The sequence below is a fragment of the Adiantum capillus-veneris genome, chromosome 18 (genome assembly GCF_014529385.1).
Source record: "Adiantum capillus-veneris isolate H3 chromosome 18, ASM1452938v2, whole genome shotgun sequence".
NCBI lineage: Eukaryota > Viridiplantae > Streptophyta > Polypodiopsida > Polypodiales > Pteridaceae > Adiantum > Adiantum capillus-veneris.
The window spans coordinates 101,550,903-101,564,285 of NC_140948.1; the positions used below are offsets into that span (position 1 = coordinate 101,550,903).

Genomic DNA, 13,383 nt, shown 5'->3' on the forward strand with positions numbered 1-13,383 from the left:
AAAATTCCCTACAAATGTGGATCCAAAAATCTAAGCTTCCTCTTTAGTTTGTGCAATGATCCCAAGTGACAGATGCCTCTACTATTCTATTTAAGCACCCCTCAAAATCTCTCTTCTAATCTAATCAAGTTATCATTTGAGTTTACAGGATTGCTCTCCATCTCTCTCTCTCTCTCTCTCTAAATTATGTACATTAAATTACATCATGTCATCTTGGTCCCATCTTGAAGTACAGTTATGTCACAATTGTGCCATAAACTGCAAACATCTCTCCCGAGATTTGTATCAGAGAGATTGATACAATCCTCCATCATCTTTTTCTTAATGATCTCCCATGGGATAGTGACTTTACACAGTGAGACTTTTTCAAAGCATGCATAATTCGCGGCATTCCAAATCAAAAAAAGTAACCATACTCTTAAGGACTGCAAACAAAACTGCATAGCATCATCTAGAAACTTGCACAATCCAAAAGTCATAGAAAAAATAAAAAATTTAACAGGGACCCAATTTTGCACATGCTATAGAATCCACAACCACCAATGCCTTACATTTTTACAATTCCAAAACATATGTTTGACAGTTTCCTTAGCCTTACATATAGGACATTTTCCACGAGTAATATATTTTTTCGACAGTAGTTCTCCACATGGAAGGGAACCTGTAAGTAGTCTCCGCATACACAATTTATGTTTGTTTGAGAAAGGAAGACTCCATAAAGCAGCCGGTTTCCATATCCACCAGTCTTATGATCTATTAAATCTCCAGTATCCGTTACATCTAACAGATATGTCCACAGCTAGAATGAGCAAACTGTAAAATTGAGTGGTTGAAGACTTCCACCAATCACCTACATTCCCTGGGAGGTTCCAGTCTTTGAATCTCTCCCATAGGTTCTATGTAATGGGAACTTGCAGCCTAAAAGTTTGAATACACAAATCTATCCAACTTCTTCTGAAATCATTGGAAAGTTTGAATTATCTTCTAGCTGCAAAAAAGGGAACAAAAAACCCTGAGAGTCCAACATTTTTTCAATGCACGTGATACCTTTTCTAAACATCCTAATAATAAAAGCATGAGGATTTTTAAAGACAAAGCTCCAGAAGACATTCTTTTTGCCAAGAGAGTTCCTTGCATACCTAAGTTGACCCTGCCATATCAAGTTAGAGTATGTATGTTTCTAGGAGCTGATCATCAGCTAAGTAGTGAGACATCTTGTCTTTAAAGGAGCATGTGAGAACAATTTATCCCATTCATACATATTCCACATCCCATGAAAGTACAAAATTGACAAAGATACAATTTCCCACAGACATCTAGAACAAATAGTGTCTCTTTTGAGCATATGCTTCACCATAGTAGCTCTTCTAGCATGAGCATGTGATTGCAAGTTTAAGACTCCCAAGCCCCCTGGTTCTTAGGACATACAACAAAGTCCCATTTGATAAAAGCACAGGTTTTCCCTTTATTCCTCCATAAAAATGTTGTCAACAAAGTTTGGATCTAACCTAAATGAGTCTTTTTCCAGTCCAACAATGGCAAGCAATACAAAAGATAGGGAACGAGGATAGATTGTATAATTCTGAGCTTGACATGCAAAGGCTACTCATCACAATACCATGCAGCTATTTTAGTTTTGAATCTAGATAATACGCATTGAACGAGCTGGTTGTTGTATGTGTGCACCCCTATAGGGTACCCCAAATACCTGACAATATGACCTTTGTGAACTCTTTTGCCAGCCCAAATGGGATTATCAAACTAATCATCATTTATATCAATAAGTACAATTTTTTTCAAGTTGAAATTCATACATGCAGCCATAGAAAACAGAGCAAATTTAGTCATTTTTAGATTTGTAGCTTGTAAAAAAATCACAGTGTTATCAACAAATCCAAGAGTCTGTAGTTGTTATTTGGTCAATTTTATGCCAGTGATTCTTCCTAAAGTTGCTTGTTTTTCCAGGAAGTAGAATAGTGGATGAGTCCTAACAACAAAGAAAAGAGGACTTAAGGGGAACGCTTGCCTCACATATCTTTGAATATGAACATGGTATGAAAGTTGACCATTCATTATGATCCTTGAAACAACATTTTGACCCAGCAAGAAGATGGAGGCACTCATTTTGGCCTCAAAACCCAATTTTTGCACAATGGCAAGAATAAAGTCCCAAGCTATAGTATCAAAGGCTTTAGCATAATTGAGTTGTAAAATTAATGTTTTCTGGTTAGTTTTGACAGCATATTCAGCCCCCCATTATTGCACAACCATAATGTTATCCATGATGGATCTACCCCCAATATACCCAGTTTGATTCATATGAATATGTTTCCTTAATAGAGGAGACAATATTATGGCCACTGCCTTAGCCAGAACCTTATACAGCAGACCATCATGGTTATGGGTCTTTACAAAGAGAGCGTTGAGAAAAAAAAAATCTTAGGGATGAGTTTATAATCCCCTCCTTAAGAGAGGGTCCATAAATTGTGATGCCTAGATAGCATTGATGACCTGCTTAACCATACATTTGAGGTGAGGCTAGAAATACATTAAGGATTCCTTAGAAATCCCACAAGCTCCAAGAGTTTTTATCATTACCCAACTTAGTGAGATAGCATAATGAAGTTTTCCCTCATCAAAGCATCCCTCAAGCCTCTGGGCATCACAGTTATTAATACAAGAGTCCACTGTACTGATTCTAACATCACATCCATTGCCTACTACCTTTCCTTTGAAACATCCACTGGTTTGTTGAGAATGGCATTAAAATTATCCACACAAGTTTGCATAAGGTTCTGGATGTCAATGACCTCAGACCCATATTTTGTTATTTTGTGATAGATTCTCTATTGTGCTTTGCCTTAAGCTTCAAAAATAACTCCTTAGAGGTGTCATTCACATCAAATAACTCTCTCACTCTACATCTAAACTTGCATTTAGCAACCTCAGTCTCAACTATTGAGAGAAGGGCAGCCCTTTTGTCCTCAATTTCTTTACATATTTGTACAGTTACCCATCCTTTGTGCACCTGGTCCAGCAATGGTTTTAGTTTCTCATTCAAATAAGATAGTCTCTATCTTTTTGTGCAGTCACCATCTTAACCTTATGTCTTATACATTTTTGCATGTCATAGCAGAAAAAAGCCAGGTATTAATAGGGTCAGTATTCAAACCTTTAGCATTGCTAACAAATCTTAATACATCTTCCTGAAAACATTTATTGTGTAGAAACAAATTATTCTTGCTTTACTAGTTTTGACATACATAGCATTAGCATAAAAAAGATTCATAAAGAGAGGAAAGTGATCAGACATACAAAAGTCAACCTGAACCTACATTTGACAATTAGGAGGTAGCCAGACATCCTGCATAAAGTACAATCTATCCAACCTGGACCAAGATGACATATAAGACTTAGAGTGAAAAGTGAATCCATTTTAGGAAACCATTTAACCAGGCATCTGACAACAACTGATGCAAAGATTCTAGCTCATCCCAATAAACAACTTCCTCCTTACACATGACAATGCACGTGGAAGTGGTATCCACCAGCTTAGTTACCATATTGAAATCACCACCAAAAATACCATTTCCTAGATTTAGCAACTTCAGCCATGACTAGAGATCCATTCTATGAGCCCATATGTTAGCAGTATACACATTAACAATATACAATGGTCCCCATTTAGAAACCATTGTAAAAACATAGCATCTCTCAGAAATGTGATCAAGCACCCATTGAGGGTTGAAAGAATTTTTTATAAAGGTAAGCAACCTAGAGTACTCCCCTTCCCCCCCCCCCCCCCCCCCCCCCCCCCCCCCCCCCCCCCCCCCCCCCCCCATAAAGAAAAGAGTATCCTTTAAAGTGATAGATTTATTCAGCTCTTTTATTCCACTTATGTTCTTTTATGAGCACTACATCAAGATCTTTTTGCAGGACCCATTTATTAAGCATGTCCAACCTAGTGGGGTCAGTAAGACCCTTAGCATTAAAGGTTGCAATTTTCATGAGGGGTTATTCATAACAACTTGGGTATTACACCCTCATGAGAACTATCATCACTATCCATCATGTTAACCTCAATATTTATAATAGGAGCATCCCGACTAGTAGGTATGTTTTTAGTAGTAGTACAAGCCTCTTTAATAGCAGCCAAAGTATCAGGTGAAGGCATTTCATGTAGAATATCAAACACATTTGGGCTAATAAACCTTGAGGATTTTTGCCTTGGTTTAAATTACTTTCTAGAAGAAACTGCTTGGAGCTCCTCAACATCAATAGGCCTTTTCCCCTTATCCATGGCTCTACTAAAACCATGAGGGTTAGTAAATGAGGAAGGGCCTTGGTGCCCACTACCAGATTTTGCCCGGCTCTCTACATGGACAGGGTTAAATAGAGGTCTAGAGACCCCTTTAGCATGTCTAGAGACTGTGCTTGGTGCATGAGTATAAGCAAGAGAGAAATTACAGATTTCTGATTCACCACAAGACTACTGCCATTGCTTGGCTGAAATGTAAGAGGAGAATTACCAAATATTTTTTCCCTTGTAACTAAATTCTTACTGCCACGGTAAGAGGGAATTAGATCCCCTGAGGATTGAGACACAGTGGGGTAGCTTCTAGAGAAGTTCCCAAGCTTATTACAATGAAAACAGGCACCTCCTAGAGAATCCTATTTAAGATACAACACCATCCTACCTACATAAGGGATGTCTATATCTATTGGTTGTGAAAAGGTGTTTTTGTTATTCCACAATAGGAAATATTTGTTTCTATTGGGGGAATTAATTGTCGGGGCATACAAGACTTGTCCCAATGTAGCAGTAAGATCCTTAATGCATGGCCACAGAAAGGAAGGAAAGTCAATTTATTCTACCCACATAGGGCACTGGGAAAGCAAGGAATCCTTTATCATTTTAATGGGTTTCCATTCAAACACATGAAAAACTGCCTTAAACAGTATAACATTAGGTTTAGACAAAAAGGCAGATTGATCTTGGGGCTTAAGAAACAATACCTCAAAAAGTCCCTGCCCAACATATAAGATTTTTTCTATAACATGAGCACCAGATCCCTTATCAATGGCCTGTCCTATATCTTTAATCTGTGGCAGTCTGCCAGTAAAAAAGAGAACAACAGCTTTTGCTTCGCAAACAGAGATTTGTTGCCAAACAGTTTCAAAATCCAAACAGATCCCCTTTGATCTGAGGATCGTTAGTGACAGAGTCTTGTAATATATCAAAAGAGCTGATGCGTCAAAGGAGGGAGTGTTATCAAGACTTTCATGAACTAAACTCTGCACTTCTTCCCTAGGGTCTACTCTAAAGGCTGAAGGTAATGTAGAAGAGGCCATTGCAAAGAACAAAGGAAGGACCTGCTTATGTAGGTGATAGTCGTTGAAGCAAGGTGTCAAGGGGAGTGTTGCAGAGTTGCACACAAGTGTTCCGTCCCACACATAAGAAGCTTCATGCTTGAGGTGACAGATCTAATGCAAGGTTTCATCTTCACCCCGCCATCTCTCTCTCTCTCTCTCTCTCTCTCTCTCTCTCTCCCATTGAGTAATTAGCATGTTGATTAACTATGTTATTATTAATGCTACTCTTGCTATTCCCCCTTAGTCTTTCAAAACAAACAAAGTCTTGTAGGACTTCTAGGAGCCTCTAAGAGCTTGTTAGGTGGAAAGGCAAACACCACATGTTTGAGCATAATTATCTTTTCCCTTTGACAAGATTGTATTCCATATTGAGTAGACAAAACTTATCTTTGTATTTCTCTATCAAATCACTACTATAGGTGGATGATATCACTCCTAGAAATCTGCCTAGAGACCACCTGAAATTGCTCTTACCTTTTATGTACTTTTCAGAACCCTTCTAGGTGTTTTGTTGTAAAGACCTCCAACGTGTAGATGGGGGAAAATATATGACCACGGCATATATTCTCATGCCATAATATCACACTTGAGTACATATTGACTCACTTTCATCATGCCTTCATCCTTAGCCCTTATTCACACATCTAGTAGAGATGATGTGAACTTGCATATTTTAACAATTCCTAGAATGACTCACGCCATGAAAAATTAGTTTTTCAACCACACATTCAAGAGATTTGTCCCCAATTCATATGGATTCACACTGGGATAAATTTTAACAAATCAAAACCTACATTGGATGTCCAAAAAATGCTTTTAAAATGTTTGATTCTTCCCTTCATTATCAATTCAATCTCTAGGTTGTATCTCATTTGGAAAAATGCATGATAGTAGTTATTGATTTTGTAGGGATCTCCTTCTTCTCAAGCGGTTACTATTCATGATCTTTACTATCTTCCCTAGGCTGATGAACTCCTAGATGGATTGGGCCACTATCATTACTTTGTATCTTGGGATTTGGCTTCTGGATATTTTCAAAATTCTCGTAGACCTACTAGATTCATAGAAGGTTGTCTTTTGTGTAAAGATTAGGGTGGGATGATAAGTGTAGCATTGACAACAAGAATTAAGTAATGATCAATGGAATCATACACAAGAGAGTTAAGGATTGGAAGTGTATAAAAAATGGGTCACTTAAGTAGAAGTAGATAATGTAGTAAGATATAGTAATACCAATAGATCTAGACCTAGGAGGCACCAAGAGGCAAGCCCATTCAACCCCCCGGGCCCCAAATCATCTAAATGTATTCAGATGAATGACCTGAATGTATTCAAAGAGCTATTCCAGGTTAGTAGTTAGAGTTAGTTCAATTCAAACTCTGACTTCAAATCAAATTTCAGTGCACTGAAAAACAAGAATGAAACTGAAATGACAAGATACTGGAAAAGATTACTAGAATTGGAATTGTATTATTCATATGATAGAGAGTACAATTGGAATTAATATTGAATAAGTGTTTTGCAATGGAAATTGCCTATGAACTTTGAGAATAGAGGAATCAAGAGAATTAGAGTGAGAATTTTTGTGAGACTACTTTGAGAACATAGAGGGTGAACTTAATTACCGGTAGCAACATAACCATAGTACTTAATTAACTTGGCATGAACAATACTTCTTCAAGAGAGAGAGAGTTTAGAGAACTTGAAAATAGTTGAGGATCAGATTTATGTGGAGCCGGTACCCCTTCCAATAGGCTTTTGTATTATAGATTCTCCCATCAAGCACTACAAGAGGCTATTCATATTAGCGACGCTCACACAGCGACGCTCAAAAAAAATATTTCCCGGCGTCGCTATGAGCGTCGCAAATTTACAAGTAAATTTGTGACGCTCATAGCGATGCCGGCTGGGCTAAAAAAAATAACAAAGGGCGCCCTCAAGCAAGGAGCAGGTAACGCTCTCCCTCTCTCTCTCTCTCTCTCTTTCTTCTCCACACACACACACACACACACACACACACACACACACACACACACACACACACACGAGGAGAGGAAGGAGAGCCAGGTATGCTCCTTCCCTCTCCTCACTCTCATGTTCCCTTCCCCTCTTTCTCTCTCTCTCTCTCTCACACACACACACACACACACATACACACACAGTGTTTTTGAGAGAGATAGAGATAGAGAGAGAGAGAGAGAGAGAGAGAGAGAGAGAGAGAGAGAGAGAGAGAGAGAGAGAGAGAGAGAGAGAGAGAGTACAAACATAAACAAAAACGCACACACACATACATAAACAAAGAATGCACACACACATTGAGAGAGGAAAAGAGAGAGAGAGCATGCATAAACAAAAAACGAACACATTGAGAGAGGAAAAGAGAGAGAGAACATGCATAAACAAAAAACGCACACATTGAGAGAGGAAACGAGAGAGAAAACATGCATAAACAAAAAAACGCACACACATTGAGAGAGAAAGAGAGAGAAACTAATTTAACGTCGTAGGAAACTAATTAAAATTAAAAGACCTAAAGATCTAGCCGACGAGGAGTTGAACTCAAGACCTATTATTCAAGAGGGAAATGGCATAACCAATCTATCATACTTGGCATGGGTGATAGAAAGGTTATACCATTTATCTCTTTTTATTGGCACACACATCCACACACGTGCACACACACAAGGAGAAGAGAGTTATAACGTCGTAGGAAAATATCCTAAAAGACGTTAAAGATTAGGTTAGATGTAGACTTACGTTAAATTAGATTTAGGTTTATTTAAGTTAAATTAGATTAGATTTAGGTTTATTTTTAGTTAGATTTACGTTTATTTACGCTAGATTTAGATTTACGTTATATTAGATTAGATTTAGGTCTCCATAGACTGCGATGCCTGCATGAAGCGGGTGAAGAAAGCCCTCAATGGAATATAGGGTATTGCTGCCTTCACTCATGGTGGGCTCCGTCGATCCAAAAGTACTGGTGAAATGTCTTCAGAAGATAGGGAAGAAGGTGGATCATCTGGGCGGCAAGAGTCACTGCATCCCCGACAATGACCATCTAGACAACCTCTAGTCATTCAACAGCAACTTCAAAGTTAGTAACAAGAGCAAGAACGGTCCAAAGGGCCAATTGCTGTCGTCAGATGTGGATGGAGATGAGGCAGCGTCACCGCCGGAAGTTAACTCTCACATCTTTAGTAATGAGAATGCCAACTCTTGCCGAGTTATGTGAAAAATTATGTGTTAAATCAGTTTTAAGGTTCTTATAATCCTTGTTAGTTTAGTTCTTTGTTTTTAATATAACATAATTTACGTTAGATTTAGATTTATGTTATATTAGATTAGACTTAGGTTTATTTAGGTTTACCCACACACACACACACACACACACACACACACACACACACACACACACACACACACATACACAAGAAGAAGAGAGTTTTAACGTCGTAGGAAACTATCCCAAAAGACGTTAAAGATTAGGTTAGATGTAGACTTACGTTAAATTAGATTTAGGTTTATTTTTAGTTAGATTTACGTTTATTTAGATTTATGCTTATTTATGTTAGATCGAGTCCACGCAAGAATTACTTACGGTTTAGGGTTTAGAGTTAGACGAACAGTGAAAAGATCTACTGTGAAAAGATGTTAAGATGCTGTGAAGTGCTACAGCTAGAGAAGAGGCAAAGGGGTTTTGTCCACTACATGCAGTATCATGTAGACGTGGGTCTGTAGATTTCTTGTACCCACAAATATAGGTATTGACCAATAAAGACGAGATTATAACCCGGTGGTTCTGATCTCCGTGCACCTCTAGACCGAGGTGTGCGGGGATTGGACATGACTAGAGAATGTGAGGTAGAGAGAGAGAGAGAGAGAGAGAGAGAGAGAGAGAGAGAGAGAGAGAGAGAGAGAGAGAGAGAGAGAGAGAGAGAGAGAGAGAGGAGAGAGAGAGAGAGAGAGAGAGAGAGAGAGAGAGAGAGAGAGAGAGAGAGAGAGAGATAAGATCAAGAATGCCAATAGAATATTAAATTTTTTGTCCAGGTTATAAGATTTTTATCCTCATTATGAGTAGTGACGAGGATGTGGGACCGTCCAACCGAAACACCTATCTCTCAACGAGGGTCTTATGTCCTTGTAATCAATGCAAGCATGCTGTGCGACGGACAAGACGTGTTTCTTTGCAGCACGTTCAAGAATTTGGCGAGTTCGATCCATCTATTATAGATCGAGTTGTTGCCAATTATAACTCGCCGGACTCTGACGCTTGCCAACAAGCAGCAATCTTGCAACCCAATAGACGTGTTCGCAGGCGCTTTGGTCAAGCAACATATGTGAGGCCACAAGATGTAGCCTCTGACAGCTCGGGGGATGATCATGCAGAGCACATTCCCAAAGAGGCAATGTTTGAGCCCGAGATTGATGAAATGATGGAGACGATCATGGATTCAGAAAGGCTTATCTATGATGATATGAAAAGTGAAGCCGATACGCCATTGTATAATGGAGCACGTATGTCTAGATTGAAAGCACTCCTGGTTCTTCTCAACATGCAGGCAAAGTTTGGATGGAGTGACACTAGCGTCACAGCGCTTTTCAGGTGATCTATTACAATTAGTTTACTTTAATAAAACTCTAAATGTATAATGATCTGATAGATTTTTACACAACTGTATCGTATTTTTATGTTGTGTAGATTGCTTAAAGAGCACATACTACCAGCTGACAATGTGATGCCAGATTCCCGAGATGAAGCAAGAAAGATTTTGCGAAACTTGGGGATGGATTACAATTGTATCCACGCTTGTCCTAATGACTGCATTCTTTTTAGAGGGGAATACATAGACATGGAGAAGTGTCCGAAATGTGATTCCGAAAGATATCGAGTAGATCTCCACGGGACAAAAATTCCACAAAAGGTTTTGCGACATTTTCCTCTGCTTCCTCGCATCAAGCATTTATTCGAATGTAAGTCCATGGCCGCCCTAGCATCATGGCATGAGGAGAATAAATCTTCGGATGGTGTGCTACGAATTCCTGCAGATTGCGCAGCTTGGAAACATATAGATGGAACATGGTCGGATTTTGCAAGGGAAGCTCAAAATTTGTGCTTAGGCCTCGCTATGAATGGCGTAAATCCATTTGGTCAAAGATCAACATCTTACAGTGTATGGCCCGTTGTCATCGTCAACTACAACATTCCCCCGTGGTTGACTACGAAGAAGGGGCACCTATGGCTAAGCTTGATTGTGCCAGGGCGATATAAAGTGGAGAATATGGATGTGTATCTTCGTCCACTATTGGAAGAGCTACAACAATTGTGGATTGGCATAGAGGTGGTGGATATGAGCTCATATTTGGGATTGTCATGTGCAATCTCGGTGTTGAGAAGAAGATGACGGAAGATCTAGAGGCTAAAATCAACCGATTTTGCATGCTTCACAATCCAGTGATGCAAAAGTGGATTTCACAATATGAGGATGCAAAGCAAGAGCGACAAAGGGCACGAATCGAGTGGAGACGGGGAAGACGACCACCGATGCACTATCCGACGGGTCTGGAGAGCCTACCAACATTCATGAGCTTAAGATGGTTGCACAACCAATTGAAAAGCGCACAACAATGCGGTGACAAAGTGACTGAGGAAGAGTGGGAGTACTCTCGCGGTTGCATGACCAAGGTAAGTTTGCAATGTACGAGTAGCTAGTGACTTTATTTCTAAATGTTTGAACGGCCACTCATAATCTTTGTTCGTTGTAGTATAAGTCATACACAGCAGCATGGTGTAAAGGTCGACATTTTAGGGTGGAACGGATCGACAAAAAGTGTTTTACTCAAGATTGTGGAATCATGGCAAAATTTGAACAGTCTAGTCGACGACATTCCTTTGATGCAGATCCTGTGGTGGAGGAACTCACTTACTTCGGCACGCTACAAGAGATTTTGAGGATCGATTACAGAGAATTTTTTGTCGACTTGTTCGACGTGCAATGGTTCAAGATAATCATAGAGGGTCGCAACGCTACCGTGCGTAGAGGAGAGTTTGGTTTTCTTGAGGTGGATTCTACTAAGAAATGGACTGACCTAAGAGACACTTTCGTACTACCCGAGCATTGTGAACAAGTAAGTATGTAAATAGTTAACACCCCCCTTTTACAAGTTATGTGCTCGAAAGCTCTCATGTAAGTTATGTGGCTCTGGAAGGTAATATTTCATCCTACAATGTCTACATCAAACTGGTGGTACGTCATAGAGGTAGCCCCTCGTAGTGCAAGGACGTATGAAGGCTACCATGTGCCAATCACAACGGCATCAATGGAGGAGATCAATGAAGATGCTCAATAAGAATCCGCTGCGGTGGTGCTAGACGAGCATCAAGATGCTACTACTCTATATGGGGTGCATGCAGAGGATCTACAAAATGAAACAGAGGATATGTGTTTAAACGGAGAGCTCTATATAGATATAGGAAGTTATGCTGAGTTATGCGAGGATGAGAGAGAGATCTCTTAAAGCCACAAATATTGTATTTGAAAAATTTTGCTCCGTGTTGTAAAAGCTCTGGCTCTCTAAGTACCTTCCATGGTGTATAACGCTCTTTTCTACTCGCGCTCACATCTTTTGATTGAAAATTCTGAGTTTTTGACTTGCCTCTTTTATCACTCAATTCATTGCGTCATTATTTATAAGCGTCATTACGTCATTGTATTTAATGGTCTTTGCGTCATTGTCTACTCTATTCATTCAATATTAATTTTAAATATTCGTGTGTTTAATCGAGGTATGGATGATGAAGAGTTTCTTTCTTCTTTGTCACCGCAGCAGAGACAGTGGTACGTGGAGCGTCATCGCTCTGGCGCAGCATCACGCGTTCCTACTCCATCCGCATCTCCCTCTCTTTCGGAGGATTCAGCGCGCTCCGAAGCTTCGGTGTCGACGAGACGATCTTCACACTCGTCTAGACACCGACGCTCTAGTGGTGGCGGTGGCGGTTGTTGTGGGGATTCCGCCGCCGATGCCTCCACACCGCCTCGTGTTTGACGAGGCTCTTTATCCTCCCCTTCTTTGCCCGCCCCCACACCACCCACAGCATCGCCATCTACGCCAGGTTTTGCGCGGCTGACTGTTCCAACAGCTACACACCTCTACCTACTCCGCCAGGAGCCACCCCACTCGACACTCCTCGCTTCGGGGCCCAGACGCCGGTGGAGACACCTGACGTCCGTACCCCCATCGACACGCCGCTAGAGACCCCTGCCGGGGACACCCAGGTTCACGCGTCACCGGCCAGAGGGCTTGCCTTACTCCGTCGACTTCAGCGGCGGCATCATCATGGATGATGACGGCAAGAAGGTGATCTCGCGCATGCGTGGTCTTTGCTCTCAGCTGTTTAGACACTACATACTAAACAAATGGAGTGAAGTACCAAGTGATTTAAAAGACAGAGTCATCAGCATACTTCATGATGAGTTTCCCATTCCAACATGGGATCAGCGCTTCAATGAAGACCTGATGAAGATTCGAATGCGCGAATACTGCAAACACAAGCGTTTCGAAGTGCAAAAAGCAATCAAGCATGGGTGGAACAGGCCAGATTGGCTGGCCAAAGAAGATTGGAAGAATGCGAAGAAAGCAGCGCGCGAGAATCCCGACAAGTGGAAGCAACAAAAGGATGCAGCCAGAGCGCGAGTAGAGGCAGGGAGCTCGCACCACTTGGGGAGCGGTGGATGGGCATCATTTGAGGCCGATTTTGTAAGTGTTTTCGCATTGCTCTTTATGTTCGATAGTTTAGGGTTTATGAGTTTTTTAATTCTAACATAATGAAATCTTTGTATGTTTTGACGGTGGTCGATGACAGGACGTGATCCCACACCGTACGAGCATGAGTACGCAAGCAGAAAGGGCTTAAACGCCCTGATGGACATTCTCAGTTCTCGCGGTGGCATGGTTAGTATTAGGGTTTACACTTTTCTATTTTTTGTATTGTTTTATAAATGTCGTTAT

The 13,383-nt window shown here is 40.5% G+C and overlaps 1 protein-coding gene across 5 annotated transcripts in view; it reads right to left on the reverse strand.

The window, feature by feature from the left end:
- Window positions 1-471: 471 nt before the first annotated feature.
- The window catches only part of LOC147436102 (uncharacterized), a 101,800-nt gene continuing 88,888 nt past the window's right edge, over window positions 472-13,383 (reverse strand). For 2 of the 5 annotated variants that reach the window (XR_015185157.1, XM_086489000.1), the window contains one exon: window positions 472-988. The gene's annotated coding sequence lies outside the window, so the exon portion shown is untranslated. Of the gene's footprint in view, window positions 989-1,008; window positions 3,029-3,136; window positions 3,390-6,850; window positions 7,159-13,383 lie in introns of those variants that run through there. The other 3 variants (XM_086489001.1, XM_086489005.1, XM_086489002.1) reach the window with 3 other exon arrangements.